At 42.4% G+C, this 18,199-nt stretch overlaps 1 protein-coding gene across 1 annotated transcript in view; it reads right to left on the reverse strand.

The window, feature by feature from the left end:
- Positions 1 to 17,897, reverse strand: part of slc7a2 (solute carrier family 7 member 2) — a 182,337-nt gene extending 164,440 nt beyond the window's left edge. The window contains exon 1 of the mRNA XM_067986949.1: positions 17,885 to 17,897. The gene's annotated coding sequence lies outside the window, so the exon portion shown is untranslated. The remainder of the gene's footprint in view (positions 1 to 17,884) is intronic.
- Positions 17,898 to 18,199: the final 302 nt, after the last annotated feature.

The following is an 18,199-nucleotide window of genomic DNA, read 5'->3' on the forward strand; positions in this document are numbered from 1 at the left end:
CTCCTCGAGTGTCATCCCTCTCTGTTGTTGCCCTCTGCGTTCTTGTGCAGGTACCTGTGGTGCAGCACTGTGTTGCGGAGCTCCAAGTGGCGGAGGTGCCTGGCGAGGCTGGTAATGTTGCTCATCCTCGGATGTAGTGGTGAATGCAGCCATGACTCCCCCCATCCTGACGGTGTGAGATTGAGGGGTCCGCAAAGTAGTTAAATATGTGTGAACAGAAGAATTTTGAGTGGAAAGTAAGAATTTTCAGCAAAAACACAAAGATCTCGCAGCCAAAACTTTGTCTGAAAGAACTGAGTGCCCTGCAGCAATAAGTGACCTTTTCTCCCCACCTGTCAAATAAGCATTTGAATGTCCCACTCGCTGCTGGCTGAAACACGTCTGTTGCAACATGGAGTGTTTCCCACAGCACGGGAAATACGCTGAGGATACTTCAAAATCGCACCCCTGTCTCAATGTGGAGAAAATTAAATAGTTCAACTACCTAAAAAACTGTGTCAAGTATCATCCCGCCGGCTTTAATTGCCAGTGGGACTTCCGCATTCGGGAGGCACGCACGCACCCAAATGAGTCAATGGGGAACATGGAAGTCTGCAGGTTGGAACCGGGTTCCGAACCCGAATGGGATTTCCCCAATTTTTGGAGAACCCTGCCCCCAATGCACCCCCACTGACGCATTTGGGTGCGTGCGTGCCTCCCGAATGCGGAAGTCCCACTGGCAATTAAAGCCGGCGGGATGATACTTAACACAGTTTTTTAGATCGTTTAAGTAGTTGAACTATTTAATTTTCTCCACATTGAGACAGGGGTGCGATTTTGAAGTATCCTCAGCGTATTTCCCGTGCTGTGGGAAACACTCCATGTTGCAACAGACGTGTTTCAGCCAGCAGCGAGTGGGACATTCAAATGCTTATTTGACAGATGGGGAGAAAAGGTCACTTATTGCTGCAGGGCACTCAGTTCTTTCAGACAAAGTTTTGGCTGCGAGATCTTTGTGTTTTCGCTGAAAATTCTTACTTTCCACTCAAAATTCTTCTGTTCACACATATTTCCCGGGAAAATTGAGCCCATTTTCTCTACATCTAACCTATCAAAATCTTAAAGACCTCTATCAGGTCACCCCTCAGCCTTCTCTTTTCTAGAGAAAAGAGCCAGAGTCTGTTCAGCCTTTCCTGATAAGGATATCCTCTCAGTTCTGGTATCATCCTTTTTTGAATCTTTTTTGCACCCTCTCCAATGCCTCTGTATCCTTTCTATAATATGGAAACCAGAAATGTACACAATACTCAGAGTGTGGTCGAATCAAGTTTAACACAGCTTCTTTGCTTTTCAGTTCTATCCCTCTAGAAATGAACCCTAGTGCTTGGTTTGCCTTTTTTAATGGCCTCATTAACCTGCATCGCTACTTTTAGTGATTTGTGTATCTGTACCCCTAGATCCCTTTGCTCCCCTCTCCCATTTATACTCTTATTATCCAAACAGAACACTCAATGCCACTAATTTCATTTAACCACAGACATTGCCGAACAGAGAGAGACCATTTGATTCAATAGTCCTATGCTGGTACTACCTCTTTAGCTAGTGCTACTACTCTAGTCCCAGTCCCCATTCCTACTCGCAGCCTCCAGTCTTAGGCCCAGGCCTTTAACTCAGTCATATTTTATGTATGTGTGTGTATATATATATATTATTTTAACTATAATTTAGAAAAGAAAATACACTAACGAAAGTCCCGCAAAATTAAGCAAAGAAAACAATACTGGTAATATGCGAGGGAAAACAATGCTTGTAATCTCACAGGGAAACTGTATCTAATAATCATTTTTAGATTATAGAGGTAATTTCTGATTCGCTGCTGATGGCAAAGCTCCTGCCAACAACATGGACTCAGAATTAGCCCTCATGTAATCTCTTTTTCCCACATTTTCTCCTTTCAATTGGTTCTAGCATCTTGTGACTAAACAGTTGTGGGGGAAATTTTAACTCCCGCCACAATGGGCGGGAGAAGGTCGGGGGTGTGGTTAAATCGGTAGATTTGCAAAACCTGACCGCAACCCGCCGGCCTCCATTTTAACCGCGGCGGGTTTGGGGGTGTCTGAGTAACCCGCTGTGGAGAGGCGGGTCCATAATTATAATATGTAAATGAGCCTCTGTTCATGATATTTTGGCAGCAATTTAAATTTAACGCTGGCCTGCCAGGTATCCTAGGGCTCGGGAAAGGAAAGCGGGTGCAGCCGGATCCAGCAGTTAAGTGCATTTTAGAGCACTGCTTGTGAACCAGGAGGAGCAGGAGTGCTTCCCCCAGCTCCCCAAGCAAATCTTCTGCCACAATCAGCCGACCCCCACCCCCCCACCCCTCACCAAACCTGTGATGTTTCCCGACCCCTTTCCCAATTGCCAGTCCGACCCAATCCCCCATCCCCCCCACTTCCCAACATGTTCCCCGGCTGCGGCCTTCTACCGCTGGATTTCCCGTTAGCCTGGCTGGCTGGGAAATGTTGATGAGGTCCTGCCGTTAAATTCAGCAGGACCTTCGCGTTCCTGGCATTTCCGGATTTCCCCCATGCAAACACATTCCCTCCTCACCTGCCTGTAAATATCGGGACCTTGGCATCAGCAACCACCTAATGCTGTTTTTGGCAAGCAGCCAAGAAGTACTTGGGAGCAGGCTGGTAAGCACTGCTCATCAGATTTTTCCTTCACTTTCTGGAGAGCTGTCTGGCCTCCTGTTTGTACATAAACTGGTAACAAACTCAAGATTGAAATAAATATCCCCCTTCCTCTTAATTTTTGCAACTTTCCCTCTCTCCTTGCTGACATTCCCATAATGCCTGGCAGTGCTAAAAATTGTCTGAAGGTCTGTCCATATGCTTGAACGCATTTGTGTGCACATATGTGTGTGTACATTTACGTGAGCAAAAATGAAGCAGACACAAGTTCTACATCTTAAAGCTCTGGAAAGCATTATGACCTCTGACTACAATGTAAACTAGTGAACCAAGTCTTGATGACGAAAGGAAAAGCCACTTCAGCAAATGAATACAGTTATCAGAACTGATGTTTTAGGGTTTTCTTTGGTCAGCTGTGTGTCCGACATAAGCAAAAATCCAGCACCGTTCTTAAGACACCAAGACGAACTACAGAGAATCCACTCAAGTATTTTCTATTGCACATGGATTACACAGTTTCTCCCCATTGGGGTGCATTCTTCTGAGCTAAGCCCAGAAACATTAGCCACAGGTTGGTAAGAACTAAGTCACAGGGAATCCCAAAGTACGCACAGCGGTATTGCTGAGTTTAACCAGGAAAAACCGTACAGCTTAACAGCACAAAAGACTGCTAAGCTTTCTGCTTTTAGTCCAGATAGGACACCCTAACTGTTAGAGAATTATTTTGTAGTGCCAAGTCAGAAGAATCCTAGAGACAGGTTGACCTCTTGAGGTTCCATCAATGATCCTGGAAGGCTGATCAATTTGGAACAGTGTTGTGGAATACTGTGGACCTGCCTGGCTCAGCTATTGAATTACCATGTCTGCCACAGAGGTTCCAATCTCCCATCATCAGGCAAGTCAGCTTGGAACCATCATGACCCAAAGTGATTACACTTACCTCATTCTCTTTTCCCCTCGCTCCAGATGGATAGTCACTAGAATCATAGAAGGTTACAGCACAGAAGGAGGCCATTCGGCCCATCATGTCCGTGCCGGCTGAAAAAGAGCTATCCAGCTTAATCCCACTTTCCAGCACTTGGTCCGTAGCCCTTCAAGTGCACATCCAAGTACTTTTTAAATGAGTTGAGGGTTTCTGCCTCTACCACCCTTTCAGGCAGTGAGTTCCAGACCCCCACCACCCTCTGGGTGAAAAAATTTCACCTTAGCTCCCATCTAATCCTTCTACCAATTACTTTAAATCTATGCACTCTGGTCACTGACCCCTCTGCTAAGGGAAATAGGTCCTCCCTATCCAGTCCAGTCATAATTTTATATGCCTCAATTAAATCTCCTCTCAGCCTCCTTTGTTCCAAAGAAAACAACCCCAGCCTATCCAATCTTTTCTCATAGCTAAAATTCTCCAGTCCTGGCAACATCCTCGTAAATCTCCTCTGTACCCTCTCTAGTGCAATCACATTGTTCCTGTAATGTGGTGGTCAGAACTGTACGCAGTACTCAAGCTGTGGCCTAACCAATGTTTTATACAGTTCCGGCATAACCTCCCTGGTCTTATATTCTATGGCTCGGCTAATAAAGGAAAGTATCCTGTATGTCTTTTTAACCACGTTATCTACCTGTCCTGCTACCTTCAGGGATCTATGAACATGCACTCCAAAGCCCCTTTGTTCCTCTATACCTCTCAATATCCTCCCACTTATTGTGCACTAGTTGTTCACAAGCATAGTTTCAGCCCTTCTTATGTGATTATCAGGCACGTGGCATGCTGTGGAGGATATCTAAATGTGAGTGCAGTGTCACAACATGGACCCACCAGTTCCACAAGTTGAAGGTGCACAATTTGAACAGCTACTGTTTGCCTCTCTAAAATCATAGCAAAATGCAGCCTAAACCCTGGATACACGAGTGCAGGTTCACAATCCCAGCCTCCAGGGCTTGTCATCCTAAACCTGAGTTTTCTCATCAGCTATTTGATGTACATCTCTGCCTTCAGTGTATTGCAAGGACCCCACAGAATCCCTTACAACTTCCAACCCAACTTGATGTCCAAGTCCAATGCTGAATACTAGGCTTATTCCTCCCCAAGTATTGAAACCAGCATCTCATTGGCTTTGACAAAGAGATGTGCCTACGTGATACTGACTCCCTCTCCAGAGTGCTGGTAACAGGGTGATGTAGGTCAAAGTGCATCATTTCTGCAATCTTTTCCTCCTTTTGGCACAAATCCACATCACAGATTGATACTGTATCTTGCACATGGGCTGAAGGAAACCTTTCTGTTGCATGCCCAAGAGCTCTAAATCATGAAGGAGAATTACATGGCCACACGTCTTATACACCACAAGTTGAAGATGCATCAGATCTTTGGTGAAGAGAAAGACCAGGGTGCATCCTTCATCACTTTCTCAGCACAGTCCCAAAGAACTATGTCCAAGTTAAACTTGGCATCCACCAGAACCCCCAGATACAAATGGAAACCTAAAATTGGGACAGGTGCCCCTTGTATCTTCTAATCAATACTTTTGAGATCCTCTCTTGAGGCACACAGAGCCATAATCTTGCACCTAGGGACACCAATCAGCATAGCCCTCTATATAGTCACTGTTCAAGATAACAAATGGAGCACAGATTCCCAGTGAATCCATCAACAACAATCATCTGCAAAACTTTACATTAGTTTATATATATCCCTGACATTTGGGAGTAGTGGCTTTGCAGAAGTCAGCCCCTGGCTGCTGAGCCTGCTGAAGATACCACTGGATCTGCTGAAGGGTCGGAAGCAAAATATTTCCCTGCCGGAAAGGCAACTTGCAGAATTCTTTCTTACACAATCAAAGCTGCTGTTTCAGGCAAATATTCAAAGCCTGTGAACTCAACCACTTCTGTTTTGACAAGTCATACAGATAACTTACCCTCTTTTCTACAGGCTAAACTTAATTCAGGTTCAATTATGGTGTAAATTCTGAGTCAGCAGGTTTTGCCCTCTATGATCATCTGCACACATCCATCACTTTGGGGGCAGGCTCATATTATGTCAGGAACTCATTCTACTGGAATTTGGCATGTATTTTAGAATGGGTGTAACTTTGGCATATATGACTTATGTCACAAACTTATGATCTTTTAAGCCAGAACTATTCCACTTTAGCACCAAAAAAATTGCCATTTCAGGTCCATAAGCCCTGAAGTTGATTGGGAACTCAAGTGCAGTGCAGCAGAAACTCCATCCAGTTGTCAGTGAGGCCACAATGACAGCCTATATCTGGGGGATGGGGTCATTTGTATGATCGGGGTGGGTGCATCGCACCTGCAAGGGTACTTCAGCGATGCCTGTCATAATCGTCTGGCTGATGTCACTGCAGCAACCAGCTGGTCCAACAGAGGGACCCAAAGGCCCGAAAGGGCAGGAGCGCATCATGAACGCAGAGTTAAGTACATTACCGCTATTTTACCAACTCGTCTGCCCCAGTCCCTGCAGGGTTAAAATCAGGCCTTGTATATTTGTAACAAAATCGAAGTCTACAGATGCATATGATAATGTGTGTATTTACTTAGCACATAATCACACTGAGACATCTCAAATAACTTCATACAATTACTCTTTTTTTTGAAGTGCAGTGACTTATTATGTAGGCAAATGTGGCAACCATTCCACCCAGCCATACCCCAAACAGCTATGAGATGAATGACCAGTTAATGTGTGTGTGTTTCTCGATGTTGGTTGAGGAAGGAATGTTGCTCAGGGCACAGGGGGATCTTCATGCTCTTCTTCGAATAGTTCCCACCAGACAGGCAGACAAGAACTTGTTTTCACATCTCGTCTGAACATAGCAACATATTTGAGAAGTGTGAATGATATCACAAACTATGACAGCAAAGCTAGGTTGGCTTATATAGTTATTCAAACCTTGAGAATAGATTACTATAGTGAACACACAGCATGACGTATTTTATAATATCTGCTATTTTATCTTTTTGAATGCAGTAATGGTAAATGACTGCAAGTTGTACCTTATGGTTTCACATTTGCAGGAGAGAAATTGTAACAATGTGCCTTTTATATTGAAATGTGATGGCCAAGGGTGTAATGGGGTCAACAAACAGGAAGACACTTGTGTGGAAAATAATGGTCCCGCTATTTACGGGGAGGCGGGGACAGTGCGGGGGGGGGGGGGTCGGCGTTGTAGTGCAGGGGAAACCCAGCAAGGCCAGGGGCTCCTGCCGAATTTAACAGCAGGACCTCAGTATGACTTTTTCTTCCATTTCCTGCCCAGCAGGCGGCCAAATTGATAGATTGGCTGATTGCTGGGCAGGAAAATCAGTGGCAAGAGGCAAGAGCCGGGGATCCTTGGGGATGGTTCCCAGCAATTGGGAGGGAGAAGGAGGGAGCGAGAGATTAGGGATTGGGGGGGGGGGGGGGGGGAGGAAAGAAGTCTGCGATCATGGCGTGGAGCGGACATCGGTGCTTGGGGTGGGGAAGGTCTGCAATCGTGGTGGGGGGGGGGGGAAAGAGAGAGATCATGATCGGCAGAGGAGAAGCTGAAGGCTTCCTTGAGGGGCCGGAAGGAGCCCAAGGAAACCTGGCTGGCAGCAGTTAAATTTAAATCAGGCTCCCAATTGCACCTTGGGAGCTTAATTTAAATATGTTAATGAAGTGCCCCACCTCTCGAGGGCGGGACACTCACATGACATGAAACCCGCTAATGTAAAAACATCAACGAACACGTACGAAGCGGGTTGGGGAGGCGTTCCCCGGTTTTTAATTTTTATCTCCTCCCAAGCCGCTCTTGCTCATTGTGGGGGTGGAGGATTAATATAGAGGCCAATATGTTTTATTTTACTGAGGTATGATGCTCCTGTACATACTATAAAATGACTGTTAGAAGGAGATGACTTTGCTTTGACGAATCAATTAAATGGTGTAGGTTTGAGCAATTATTGGTAATTCAACAATAAAGATATGCCATCAGCAGTCTTCAAATAAATAATGAAACAATTAAGTAGTCCAAGCACCAATAATGTATATATTTTGTACTGGCATCTAAGTACAAACCAGGGATTGAAAGAACAGCTTATTCACCCAACAGGAAGCACCAAATCCTTGTGCTCTTTTTCAAAAAATGATGTGGGTGTGTTTATGTGTGTGTGTGTGTGAGATAGAGACAGTGAGGAAAATAATACATTGTACTGAATGCAGCATTAGCTAGTGTTCAAATCATCAATATTCTATTAACTTCAGAAAGTGTATTAAATTGAGAGAGACAGACATAAAAAGTATCTTTCCTCATCTTAATTTGAATTCTTTTAGAAAAAAAACATGGGTTTAATTTTGAAAGTAAACAAAACTTCTAATTACCACCTGATTATCAATTGTGTTTTATTGACAGTTAGTATGTGTAAACATTCAAATTACTAATACCTGTGAGACAGAGAGAGAAAAACACATACACATGGACAATAAAGACAAAAAAGCAAAAGACACATTTTTTTGATATATGCCTTTCGCTTTTTTGTGGAAGTCCCATCCCAATCCCAACACGAGGCATATCAAGCCCTGTGTGTGTATAGGAAGAGCCCGCTGATGCCACAATGGAAGAGGAAGTAAGAAATTAACAGTAGCAGAAGCACCTTAAAGAGAAGGTGCAATATTTTAAGGCCTAAAATGGTCAGCCTATTTGGGCCCATATGGAAGGAGAAGAGGTCATTACCAGACCTTCTCCCTCCAATTTGTGAATTAAGGTTGCTTATCGCCACTACCCAAGAAGTACAGTAACCTTTCTCCAGGTGGATCTTGGGGTTGGCAAAGAAAGCAATGCTAAGGAAGGGACCAGGGCAAGGTAGCAGAGGAAATCCAACCCAGAGTGTCTTTCCACGTCCTTATTTGATTTTTTTCTAAAAAAAGGAATGAGTTGAATTTTGAAAACAAATAGATAAGCTCAAGTTATCACCAGTGTTTTGTTGATAGTGAGGAAATGTAAACATTCCTGTAACAGACAAAAGAAAGAAATGGAGGGGTCAATTGCTGAAATTGGCGTTCAAGGGCAGTAACGGCCTTAAAATGGGGTCCGTAGACTTACTGCCCCAGTAACGCTGAAGATTGGTCCACTGCCACTTTTACAGAGGCGTACTGCTGGGCAGCCAAAGCACCTGCGTGTTTCAGGCAGTTGGCCCCTTATAACATGCAAATCGAGGTCCTACAACATAAAAATTTGCCATTTCTCTTCACAAATGCTGACCTGCTGTGCATTTCCTGCATTTTTGTTTTTATTTCAGATTTCCAATATCTGCAGTTTCTCTTTCTTCAACCTTGTTATTTTAGCAAGTATCTTCGATGTTGTTGACTGCTTTGTGAAGAAACGAAAGCCCCTATTTTAACCTAGCCCACTTTGAGAGAACGGGTGGCGGGGAGGGGGGGGGGGGGGAGGGCGGGAAGGGTAGTTAAAATGACTATTGGGGGGCCTCACATACATTCCCGACATGTTCCTGCACAACACCATTTTTACTAACAAGAAATTGTCTGGGAGGGCAGCCCGCTCCAGGCAGGCAGAGGCCTACATTACATTCAAAAGTCACAGCCCAGTAATGTAATTGGCGCCACAACACAATTTTAACTAAACAAAAAATCAGGAGGCCAGCACATCGGCAGATCCACCAGAGAAACCTGGCAAAACATCAGACATTGCATGAAATGTGAGGCACTCTCAGCAAACAAACAGTGAGTTGGCTACAGTATTGAGAACAAAAGGAGTAAAAAGAATAAAACTGTTTCACAAGTTTAGAAGTCACAGACTAACCAACTTCCTATAAATCTGAACAGCATTTGTAGATTTTATTAAGAGTACAAAAATAAAACTAGTTGTTTGACAGCAATTAAGCTGTATGATTTAAATGAGTGTACTTATCATTTTTATTCTTCCAGCTAAAATCACCTTGTCACATAATAATTTTTATTAAATGTCACTGCATAAGATGTGTTCAGCTGCTGTTGGAGGCGATGGAATAAGAACCTGCCTATGTCTGTTCACTGACTGAAGTCCCATACTGCTGTGGCTGCCCTGAAAATTCTATTTCACATTCTGACATGTGCTGCTGTTGTGATTACTCATGTACAGGCCACATACCAAGGCTTCATTAAGACCTTCGATCCAGATCATTAAAAACCAGCAGCCACAGGATTTTCCAGCTGACACTCAACAGAAATTTGTTCTATGTTTCTTGTTAACTGTTTTCAGGATTCTTCTTGATTTAGAAGTGACTGGAACTCCTGCAGATTTGTCATTGTGTATCATCCACAAGTCAAATAAAAAATATGCCTTTTCACTTCAGAAAATAAAAACAAGTTTGTTGTATTCCATCATGTGTGAATTCCTATCACTAACTCCATAAGACTGGTGCACTTTTGAATTGACAAACCAAAAGGATACTTGTGTTACAGTTTTAGCCCTTTAAATGCTGTTTCCCTTTAAGCGGTGAACCAGACTTCCCACGAAGGAGCTGTATCCCATGTGATCCAAGAATTCGTATCTTAGGTTATGTAGCCCCACTAGCAATGGCTTTACTTTGCTAAACCACTTAGATCACTTTCTGCCACAAAATTTCCCTCTCCCTTCCACCACCGGCAGCTCTTTGCACATCACCCTGCGCCCCCCACCCCCCAACCCCACATCTCCCCCCAACAGTAACTTTATGTCGGGAACCATTCCCTTGGTTTCTTGGAAGTGCCGGCTCGCAGCACGATTCCCAGCACGTCACTTCTGTCGATTTTGGGCGGGAGACAGATGTGAACAACTCAAATGAGTTCCGTGCGTTAAAATTGCTTGGGCCTCACGCCGAGGAGTCCGTGGTGGAGTTAAAGTTGGGTCTTAAGAGTCAGACAAGAGCTTCTGTTGCAACATCATTGGGCAACAATATTACAATTTCCATCAGTTCAGCAGATAATTCCACCTTCTCTTCCAACCTTCCCTGCAATTTTCTTTCTTACATCTCCTCTCCTAAAGGCAGTAACTCCTGCTGACATATGGCTCCATAAGCAATGATCCAATTTCTTGCTCAGGTACCCATTCTTCATTGTGAATCTAGACATTGAGGTCAAAGAGGATATTCAAACATGGAGTGAATGGGGCAGTGAACATCAGAGGTAGGCATGCATCTGTCCTAGCAAGACCAGGATTTCTGGCTGATTTTTTTCTCCCCTCCTTGAGGTGCTGAGGCAATTCATAATGTCCCACCACCACCACTTGTTAAAATTGGCTAACTCAGCACAGACCAGGGATTAAACCTTGTGCCCTCCTGTTCTGTATGGGTCAATGTGACACCGTGAAATAAATTTAAATCATTAAGCCCTCAGCAAAAGCATGCCATGTTGTCAATTTTTACAAATGTGTTCATTGCACTAATCTTATCTGTTGAGTTCTTACATAAGTTCACAATTGTACTTGGAGATTGCTATGTCTCTATGGGAGGAATTCATTCAGTAATTAGCTCTTTAAAGACAATGACATCTCTCCAACAAAGCCTTCAGAATTGTGCCCAGTACCTTGAAGAAAGGTGGGTATGGAGGAGATTTAAAGAAAAATAAAAGACATCAGCATCCCTTCTGATGTATGGGAACATAAATTGCAATGTATGGAAAACAGCCAGAATGACACATCAGGAGCAAGATGAAAAGGATAGACAAGATCTGCTCGCATACTGTAACCGTGCAAAACATTCACAATAACAATCCACAATTCCTAACACTTGCTTTGTTTGTGCTGAGTGTTACTCATAATCAAATGTTATAACTTAATATTCAGCTTGTCAATATATGGTGTTAACTTACATATTCACTCATTTTGCCACTCATATTCCTGTGTAAGCAACAGATCTCCATTGTAAGATGAATGCGTACTGTCAAAGAAATGGAGGGCTATCACCTTATGGTAGCAGAATAATTCACACTTTTTTACATGGGATTTTTACTGTGTTTTGGGGATTACATTCCAGGTTACACTGGTATAATGAACCTAAAAGTTGCACAATTACAGTTTAATACTGCAAAGCTTTTATAGCTATTCCTAGACATTTTTACCCTTTGCAGGGTTTATTTGACATTGTAACAATCCAAAACACTGCCAACACCACAAGGTCAAAGGTCGCTAGGAATCGATACAAAATTTTTATAATTGAAAAAGTGTAATGTTTGGCTAAACAGTAATATTAACTGTCCTTATGGTACGCGACGAGTAGAAGAGACAAGGAGAATGAAGCAACGGGGCAGGCACTGGAGCAGAGACTCGGAATAGCCAGCAGCAAGCGAGATGTCTAAATTAACTAAGGAGATTATTGTAAATATTGACAGTACTGGTAGCATTCCTGCTCTGCTGCTGCAATTTACAGTAAGTCCCTCAGTTAATATGGAAGTTTTGCTCCAGAATCGATGGTAGCAGCAAGGTGAGAAAAAGACAGCATTTACAGTAAGTTCCTGAGGCTGAGCAGACGTATTGGTGGCAGCAGCAGAGTGCGAATACCAGCAATACAGTCAGCATTTACAGTAACATCCTCAGTTAATACTGAAAACCTGCACTCTTACTCCTGCTCCACTTAGTGCGTCGCCCACCATGTTGGTAAAGGTAAAAAAAAAATCGGTGTGCAGTGCCCACACCTGAAACCTCGATTTCTTTATCCTTCTTTTCCTCTCTATGGCCTATAAGGGCCATTCGTGTAATGCATTTGGGTAGTCTTAGCACAATTATTGGTGTGTGTCAGCCCACAGCACAAAACTGCCCATAACTAGTAACCTCACCCAGAGAGGCTTCAAGGATGGCTGACTTGGGAAATAGAAATTTCACACTGGTGCAATATGAGGTGCTATTCTGAGGTAGGGGTTAAGGCATTTTTGGAATGAGGAAGCTTCACTCTACATTTAATCTAGGCTATTCCTGATCTGGGAGTGCTCAAAACTGACACTGGATACAAAGTGTTCCATTCCCTGGCAATAATACACCTTAATTTGTTAACCACAAATATTAATGTAAAAAGTTACCAATATATTAATAATTACATATAGTTCTGAATCCTAATACAGTACTTCAAAACAACTTGCTGAGTTACCTGCTCATACAATAAGGGGATAGTGATAATACAGACAATTAGATATTAACCAGTACAGTTTTTTGTCAACATTTAATCCCATCTTTGGACCAATTTACTGTAGCGGAGACTCAGTTCTTCCACAAACAAGTAGAGAAGGCTTAGATTTCTGTCAGGGTGTGGTAATAGGTTTCTACCCCCATTTTTTTTACAACATCTTTTGTTGGTGCTGTCTGTATACAGACAGCACCAACAAAAGATGACGTAAAAAAGAAAATTCAATATTTCTATTACACCTCAAATGTTTTACACTATTTTGATTATGAGCAGTTAGCATTTAACTTTAAAATACCTATCTTCCTAGCATTTGAAAGAGTACACCTACATATTATGCATATAGAGGTTAATGGGATCAGAGGACCAAAAAGGTGTGCAAGGTCCAGCAAAAGCAAACAGCAAAACTAACAGTCCCAAGCTTTTATGACCTTTTGGTATAGGGCCAACAAGGAATCCACCAAAAATTAAAATCTTTGACAAAAGATGAAATTCACTTCAGAAGAAAAGTTCACATTGAGTCTATTACATGCACATTCCTGAAAGATTTTTTTTAACTGTACATGAAAAGTGGTGGAATTCCTGAGAATGTGTGCAATTTCAAACTTGCAGCAAGCATTCTTTGTAGCAGAGTGAATAGATATTGTTCAATGTGGTTTACCACATAAAAGGGCTGCTCTTCCTTTCCTGGAACTCCTGACACACTTCTTGATGGGACAGTGGGTAAATGTATGACATAATGTGGTACTGAGCCATTCGGACAAGGAAGATTCCTCGTTCCACCAATACGTACACTGAAAAGTGTATTCCTAGGCATTTTGTACAGATAGAAATTTGTTACCAAAACAGCAAAAATAACTCACAGATAAAACTCTTGCTCCTGATTGTTATCTATTGACCCACCCATGACCCACCAGGGGAAATAATCCTGGGTGGACGGACTTTGCACGAACAGCACCAGGCATGGCTTTGATACCGCAATGATCAAAAGCCTGCCAACCCTCACTGTCCAGCCTCACACATGAAAAATGGCCACTTTGGATCAAGTACCTGATGATTACTGCCACTTATGGGTTACTGATGTCAGGGAATAAGGGTAGAATAATAATAGGATTTTTATAAAAAAGCTATTGACTGGAGCTCCTTAATGGCTTAGTGGGTAAATGTAACCCATAGTGTGATAGTAAGTCATGCAGACCAAGAAGAGTTGATTCCTAAGTTGTGCTCAGTTAGCTGCTCTCAGCTAGGTTTGTGGTGGGGCATAAAACAATTTATGTTTATAAAGCATTAATGTAGAATGTTGCCGAGCACTTTACAAAGGGGAGAGGAGGACACCAAGGAGAAAGTGAAAAGATTTTGGGAGATGGGAGGAAGAGACCGAAGGCACTATCAGTGACAGGTTTAAAGGATGTGGAGATGCCGGTGATGGACTGGGGTGGACAAATATAAGGAATCTTACAACACCAGGTTATAGTCCAACAGTTTTATTTTCAAATAAAACTGTTGGACTATAACCTGGTGTTGTAAGATTCCTTAGGTTTAAAGGAGGCTTTTGAAAGCAGAAAGAGAAGTGGCAAGGTGACATGTTTCAGATCAGAATTCTAGAGGGCAGTGGTGTAATGCCTGACAGATCAGCTTCCAATGATGGAATGGAAGGAGTGAAAAACTAGTAATAATCCAGAGTCAGAGGAATGGGTTGTGTTTTGAGAGATATGGCTTAAGAAGATTTTCCTGATTTTGTGGAATGAAGTCCTGGGAGGATCTGAGAATGAGGAGACTCTTAAAATTATTTTGCTGGGGCACAGGGAACTAGTAGCGCATGAAGAGGATGGGAGTGGTCGGTGTGTGGTACTTTGTGTGGGTGAGGACTCAGGCTGCAGAGTTCTGGATTAGCTGAAATGTTTGAAGGCTGAAGGGACTACAATTGGCATTAATGTCCTTGCACTAGAAAGAGAGAAAGAGGAAATATTTCTATACAGTAAGCTTCACCAGAAAGTGTACATGTTTGAACATTTGGTGAGGACTGAAGCAGGCTCAACAATGATGCCCCGGTGATCACATCTGAAGAGCAACCACTTGAAACTGGAGAGCTACTGTCCACCACAGAGTCATATTCCAGGTTTTTGGAGATAAAGGGAGAAAACTGGAAGAAAGGAGGTAACTATCTGTCCTCTCAGCTTTTCTCTGTTGGTAGAAACTGATCCGGGCTACAAACATTCCAGGCAAACAGTACTGTCACTTCCACTCCAGATTAATGTGAGTGGCCAGTGTGACCACAGCTCCCCTTTCACATTGGTCACAAATGTTGTCAATTTTACAATGGCAGGTGCAATGTACTTTCAGCCCCAATTCAAAAATACATTGCAGATTGCTAAACAAATATATTTCAGCAGATCTGTTTCGAGTATGAAGACACAGCCTGGCTTTGCTAAAACCTTTTGACAGTTACCAAAAATCAACAGAAAAAAAACATACTCAATTATGTTTTTTTGCACTTGTGTATACATTTAAGTGTACACATTGCACTCCACAGAAATAAAAAGTCTTCATACTTCTTTTTATGATCATTCTGGAAGCATTGGCTTCATGGAGAGCTCACAAACAGCATAGATTAAACTTTCTCAGAATTTTTTAGTTATCAATGTTGAATTTAAATTTTGAATAGAAGTCTGCCATACTGAACAAAGGTACCATTTAAAATGGACAACTGAACACACACTACCACCAAAAATAACTAACACAAACTGAACAAATACAGACGATACACGACTGAACTGGTAGTCTAGGAAAAGAACTGAGTGACAATAGTCACACAACGTCAAGCGAGTTACATCATCCACTTCTATTTACTTTCTATAAAATATTAGTGCCCAAGTGTCCTATTTGTACAATTCTTGTATTATACAATCAGTCTTTTAATATTTTTAGTATATCATTCTTCTTGAGCTCACTTAAGATTCTGGTTGTGACTTGATGCATATTTTGAGATCATGTCATATAGTCCCATGGTACTTATTCCAATGTCAGTTTCATATTGAAACATAACAGGAATCATTGTTACAAGCAGCAGTGGGTGAATTAAAACAAAATGACTTTGCTTGTGTTTGGAGCAGGGGTTGATGAATGTTTTCTATCATAAAACAATTGATATTTAAGTCATTGTTTCATACACTATGCAGCCTAATGTCTAGTTCAGTGATGCAATTACATCACAACAAAACATTCAAATGGTCACTCGCCCGAGGCATTAAACTACTAGTCAATTTGACACAGGTACTATATAAACCAAAATCAACATTAAGTGGTTAGCTCCTCTAATAGTTCATTTAGAAAGTGCACTGTTCAGCACAGTACTGAGCTACCCAGGCTCAGGTTTAATTATACAAAAAACAAAAACTGCAGATCTTGGAAACCAGGTTCAATTATTCCTGGTTCTGTGCACATTAGCTGATCTTAACTGGGTAGCAGTAGGGGCAATACAATAAACCTCAGTACCTTAAGCTAATGATTATGAACAAAAATCATTCAGGGTTCTGACTCCTGATTGCTATTCAGAGATCCACGATGGAAAATATACATGTAGATATGAGGGTCTTCACTGCCTTCGCCTGGCATTAACAGGGCGGGAATGGCCTCAAAAGTGGGCTGGTAGCCTTACCACCCCTTTAACACTGGTGATGCGGCTGGCACCATTTTGAAAGGGGCCAACCGCCAAGTGTCCAAAACGGCTGCCTGTTTCAGTTGATAAGCTCCTCTTAATATGGAAATCGGGGTGCTGTGGTTTAAATATAACCCAGATTGCCATTTTTGGTTGGAATGAGTAGGAGCCTGCGACGATGGAACCAAAGAGTCCCGCCAAAGGTAAGTGTTGAATTCTGGCGGGCCCTGGAGGTGCAGGATTGCGACCTCCCCACCCACCTCCCGCAACCAATCTTGTTGGTGACCGTCCTGGCTCAACCTTGATGCCTCAATTTGGCCGATCTGCACAGACACCGCAGAGCTTGCTTGCTAATTTAAATGAAGCCGGGGACTCAAAATTGAGGGGGCCACTATGCCACTGGAATGGGTGGCCAACTTGCACGCTCTGCCAGCTAGTGGCCCAAAATTCTAAATCGACTCCCTTGAATGAGGACAAGACTGCATATTAATGCGATGCACACCCCCTTCCCCATAGACAAATAGCCTGCTGCCACTCATTTGCTAGGTTCACATATCAAGAATGACCACTTCTTATGGAATCAGTATGTAAATTTTCTGAGTAGGAGCTGGCGACAAGGAACCTAGCCCATCAGAGGTGTGTACTTGGAAAATTACACTACCCCCACCCCCAATCTGCCAATCATGTCAGTAATAGAGGGAAGAACACAGAGGGTAGGAGGAAAAAATTAATCAACTTGTTTATATACACCAAAAAAAGGCACAGAACGTACAAAAATGTTGTTTGACTTGAATATGTTATTTGAGACGACCCTCTTGAATCCCCCTGGCCGATTCAAGAATAAACTGTTCTAGATCCAGCCGTCAAGTTAATTCGTTTGGAAGTACTGAAAGTGTGCACACGACAGCCGAGTTCTCATTTCTAGTGTTATGGCATGACGTTCATTTGTGAAATTCCCAAATTTAATTCCGAGCTAAGTTGCCTGCGAAGTATGTAACCCGAGGGACAATAGGAACTAAAGAAGATTAATATGGTTTGAAATACATTCACCGTCATACCCTTCTGGGTACTTAAATAGTTTACTGTAATACAGATTGCTTTTGTACAGTAGTCGTAAACGTATCAAAACTTCCTTAGGAGCGCTCGGCACTAACGACCTACTGTAGGATTACAATGTCGTAATTCCCTCATACAAGTAAATACTTCACAAGGAGCGAAAAAGAGTTTGCACTATTCATAAAGTGGAAACACAGCCACCTTATCGCCTCTTTTATACAGAATTATAATTATCCATGATTAACTTATTTTTCTTTCAAAAGTGCAATGGGCAGCCACAGATAACAAGAAACGATTCCCAAAAGTGTAATAACCTAGTTAAAAAGTAAGCTACACCAACATCCAAAGACGGACATATGGTTGTTTTGGTTCCTACCTCTACTGCACGGTCGTCCCGAAAGCGAACTCAAAACAATTCCTGCAAGATATAGAGTGAACTCGGCCACGTGCACATTCTTTCTACATATAGGAGGAGAGGGGGAGGCAGAGGGGCGGTGCGCACTCTCCTCACAGTTGTATGTGTACTCGCAAACTGTTTAGCAGCATTCGCAAATCGAACCAGAGGTAACATGTTATCAAAATTGATGTTACCTTGCCTCTTAAATAGATATTTATTAAAATATTGTGAATTTTTGCAGTGGTGGATTTAGATATTTTTGAATGAGTTCTGCTAAATTACTTTTCTAGGGGC

The sequence above is a fragment of the Heptranchias perlo genome, chromosome 1, assembly GCF_035084215.1.
Source record: "Heptranchias perlo isolate sHepPer1 chromosome 1, sHepPer1.hap1, whole genome shotgun sequence".
In the NCBI taxonomy this organism is placed as follows: domain Eukaryota; kingdom Metazoa; phylum Chordata; class Chondrichthyes; order Hexanchiformes; family Hexanchidae; genus Heptranchias; species Heptranchias perlo.